At 50.8% G+C, this 4,766-nt stretch overlaps 1 pseudogene; it reads left to right on the top strand.

Moving 5' to 3' along the window:
- Positions 1-3,655: 3,655 nt before the first annotated feature.
- Positions 3,656-4,216, top strand: LOC103725652 (annotated as a pseudogene).
- Positions 4,217-4,766: the final 550 nt, after the last annotated feature.

A 4,766-nucleotide genomic window follows, 5' to 3' on the forward strand; every position in this document is an offset into this window, starting at 1 on the left:
TTCAGCCAAAACTCCATTTATCACCTGACCTCCATAAGCCCCTACTTTAACTGGAGGGCCACAATGCTTTTTAGGATCTCCTAGAGTCAGTGTCAACTCAGAACCATTATCCAACAGGCCGCAGAATGTCTGATTATTTCCTTTCCCCCAATGTACAGTTACTCTAGTAAAAGGCTTCAGGTCCCTCTGGGGAAGGAAGGGTGAGAGGTGAACAGCATAACTCTTTGGTACTGTGACAAAGTCCTTCTTCAAGGGCACCCGGCCTTCCCTCCATTAAAGGGGTTCTGGGTCTGTAAACTGTCTCAAGACTGGAAATTGGTTGATGAGCGAGATTCTCTATTGCTACGATCCAATACTGACTTCCTGTCATTCATCCTATAGCTTTTCTGCTTATACAGATCAAATAAAAACTTAGTAGGCTTTTTATGTAGTTGGTCCCTGGAAACACCATGATTGATTAGCCAGTACCACAGGTCTATTTGGGTCATGCCATTGTAGGTATTGTTTTGCCTTTGCTGCCCATTATGATGTTTGCTCATCTTATCTTTGGTAATTCAATACTGCCACCTGACCCCTACTCTGAGGTCCTGCTACACCTAGTGTATTTACATTTAGTTTATGCACTTGAGCAGCTGCATCTCCAACTCTACGATTCAGCATAAGGAAAAAAGCAAAAACAAAGCTCTTCAAACGTTCTGGGTGTCTCTCTCAGTACTGTCCATCTTATAAAATCAGTAAAAGGCATGTCCTCTGGGCCCTCCTATTGTGGAGGATCTGGTGTTGCACTGCAAATCCACTCAAGCATACCAATTTGCCTGAGCCTTACAGTAAAAAAAAATATATATCTTTGTATCTATCTACCATCTCTCTATCATCTATATCATCAGTCATCGTTTTATGTATCATGTAGGCATCTGACATCGATCTAATAAACATTTAACACCCTTTTTAACTGCACGAGCTTCCGTATTAAACCTAGAATCTACAGTCAGGGGGCCCATTTCAATAAACTCATCCTGATCCAATTTTATGTTCCTTCCACTATTATCTCATACCCTTAAAATCCATTCCCAGACATATTCATTAGATTTCTGTTTGAAAGCATTAGCAAATTCACGAAGTTCTTTTGTGGTGTAGCACACTGCCTCATGGACCACACTTTCTATCTCTCCTCTAGGGTCCTGCTTAGCTTTGAGCCTGGATATAGGTCTAGAAGCAACAATAACTGGGCCCTAAGGGACATCAGCTTCCTCTTGCTGAATGGAATTAGCTTCCTCAATGGGATTTGTTGCCTCAGGCAAAGGTGGGGAGGGTGGGTCTGCTCAGGGTGGGACAATTAGTTCATCAGGTGAATCAAATTCCTCAGCATCTGAGGATTCTAATTCTTCAGCCTCCTCAGGGTTCTCCCACACATCTCCATCCCACGTGTCAGGATTCCAATCATTTCCTACCAATGCCCTCACCTTTACCGTTGACACCTTTCGAGGCTAGGAATTAAATTTGCATTCCAGGTCAGCCAAACATATAATAAGGGCTCCAACTTGATTTTCCGCAGCTTTAGCTCTCTGACTGCTGGAGAGATTCTCTTCCAGGGCACACTTGGAAACATTTAAACTGTTGTTTTGAATATGGAGCTTGTCAATTTTATCATTAAGCTCATTGTTTATCTTCATCACTTTATCGAGAGATGCTAGAAGTAACCAGCCAGCATCATTATTTTTCTTATTATTTCACAAATCATCAAATGTTTTATGTATAGAGTCACTAAATTTCTCACTCTTCACAAGACGTGAGTTAGAAAATTCAAATGGGTCTATCTCCATAATTTTTCAAATAGTCTATACCACAGATTTTCAGTGCTCTCCATGCTATCTGAAGACTCTGAGTTGGAGAGACCGCTCCAACCAGCAAGACCATTAAAGAAATTCATCCTTGTTAGGGAAAGAGGAATTTACTGCTTGTTTGAATATACTGCTTGCCTGACAAGACGTGAGTTAGAAAATTCAAATGGGTCTATCTCCATAATTTTTCAAATAGTCTATACCACAGATTTTCAGTGCTCTCCATGCTATCTGAAGACTCTGAGTTGGAGAGACCGCTCCAACCAGCAAGACCATTAAAGAAATTCATCCTTGTTAGGGAAAGAGGAATTTACTGCTTGTTTGAATATACTGCTTGCCTGAATTTACTGCCTGAATTTACTAAATGTTAGGGGAAGAGGAATTTACTCTTTGTTTGAATATACTGCTTGTCTGAATTTACTGCTTGAACTTACTTGTTTAAATTTACTGCTTGTAACCAATTAACTCAACTGCAGACACAGGCATCCGGAGATAGAGGCAAGTGCTACAGCCCCCGGAGCCTGACCTGTTCAGTGGGGTCGATTGCTCTAACCAGACCTGTGTGTCCTGGAAGGACGGTCGGCCCCAGCTAGCTGGTTTAATAAAACTCTGCTTGATCTTTGCATCTCCATACTCGTGCATTTGTTCTCCAGAAGAGACCCACCGAGTCACAGACCCTAACATTTTGGGGGCTCGTCCCAGATTCGTGGGGGGCTTCTGGGGATCAAAGGATGAATGGGGGCAGAGTTTCTTTTCTCCAGACAGGGCAGTGTTAATCGAGGGTGGCTCTCTCGTGTCTGTAAAATCCAGAAAAAAGCGGGAATCGCCATCCCATGTCTGGTCTCGGGTTCAAGTCCCGAGCAGGGAAGTCCGGGTTCGAGTCCCGGCACCTAGGGTCCGAGTGTCTCGGCCCTGGGGAGGAAGCCCGATTGGCAGAAACCTGGCGCCAGAGGAAGAGGAGGTCAAGCTCGTTACTCTGAGGCAGTCCGAGTGGATGCCATTTGGGAGAATTAAGAGAAGTCTCAGGGATCCTAAAAGTGAGAGTGGTGAGTGCTGCGCGCGTCTGAGCGAAAGAAGGACCGATCCTCACGAATGTGATTCAATGTGGTGCGTGTGCTTGATGGTTGTGCTAATTGTCTCACTGGGGGGAGGGGTCTGGTTTTGTATTTTTCTCTACGCTCTCTATTTTAAACCTTCCTTTCCTCCTTTTTCCTTCCTTTTATTCTCAGTCTAAGTAGACAAGACCCTTTATCTGTATCTCCCACCCCTCTCCATCCCTCTCTCCGGCCACTGAAAAAACCCACGGCCGAGGCTGCACGGCTCTGGGGCAGCCACACCATGGCCGCCGCCCGGGGCGTGAACATCTCCAGGTGGCGCAGCAAGATGAAGTTTGAGTGGCCCATGCTCATGTCCACTGAGCCCTACAACGAGTTACGCCCGATGGTCACCGAGCGCCTCTTCATGAGGTACTCGAACTCGTGGCCCTCCAGCTGTGCCATGGTCCAGCCGCCCAGTGGGGACCTGCCACCCCCGGCCCCGCCGCCTGCAGGAGGGGCACCCGCGTCCTGACAGTGGCACCACCACCACCACCGCCACCACCAGCCGCCCGCCCGTTCGGCTCCTATGGCTGCTGCCGCAGTGCTAAGCTGCGCTGCCTGCACCCAGGGCTTGGGAGGGGGACCACAGAGGAGCCGCCCCCCCGGCCCCTGATACCCACACCCCGGCCCCTGCCATGGGGCTCTGGCTGCCGCCACACCCCACGTGGCCAGGCTAGGGCAATGTGTGAGCCCCGGACCGCAGCCCTGGCGGGCACCATGAGCCCCCTACTCCTCCGCCTGCTGCTCGCCGCACTGCTGCAGCTGCCTGGTGCCCAGGCCCCTGTCTCCCAGCTTGGTGCCCCTGATCACCAGAAAAAAGTGGTGTCTTGGATGAACGTCTATACCCGTGCTACCTGCCAGCCCAGGGAGGTGGTGGTGCCTCTGAGCATGGAGCTCATGGGGAGTGTGACGAAACAACTGTTGCCCAGCTGTGTGACCGTGCAACGCTGTGGTGGCTGCTGCCCCGATGACGGCCTGGAATGGGTGCCCACTGGGCAGCACCAAGTCCGAATGCAGATCCTCATGATCCAGTACCCTAGCAGTCAGCTGAGGGAGATGTCCTTGGAAGAACACAGCCAATGTGAATGCAGACCCAAACAAAAGAAAAGTGCTGTGAAGTCAAACAGGGCTGCCATACCCCATCACCGTCCCCAGCCCTGTTCTGTTCAGGGCTGGGATTCTGCCCCCGGAGCACCCTCCCCAGCTGACATCATCCATCAGACCCCAGCCCAGGACCTCAGTCCTAGAGAAGCTGCTCCAAGGATAGCTGCCACCTAATAGTTGCCAAGGAACTTAATGGCAGTAAGAGGGGTCTTATCTCAGCTTAGGAGAAACAGGGTGCTGTTAACTACCCTGGGCCATGCACGGCCTCTGGCCTGAGCTGGGGTGAGCCAGGGGGGCCCAGGAACAGCGGGGACCTCTGCCCTGAGGACTCTCAGGGCCAGCTGCAGCCACCAGGACCAGGCAGGCTGCGACACCGCAGTGGCTGGTCCCAGCCAATGATGACACCAATGGCAGCTGCCACCCAGCGCAGCCTCAACACTCCCCACCCCGCTTCCTGTTCCCCTGACCGGGCCTGCGAGGACGTGGCGACCCAGAATGACGGTGGACACGACCTGACGGTGGACACGACCTGGCGATCCACCCAAAGGGGCCTCCAGACCCGGAGAAGGTGGGTCTACAGCCACGCGCGGCCATCGCTGGGCAGGGGCGGCCCTGGGAATGAGCCTCAGCCAGCGCTTTGTCAAGACCATGGAACAAAGGCCTTAACAGTTCTGGAAGGTGAGCAGAGCCCAGCATGGCAGAGCCCCACATGGCAGCAGGAGGG

Source organism: Nannospalax galili, unplaced genomic scaffold (assembly GCF_000622305.1).
Source record: "Nannospalax galili isolate Female #2095 unplaced genomic scaffold, S.galili_v1.0 scaffold448, whole genome shotgun sequence".
NCBI classification, from domain to species: Eukaryota; Metazoa; Chordata; class Mammalia; order Rodentia; family Spalacidae; genus Nannospalax; species Nannospalax galili.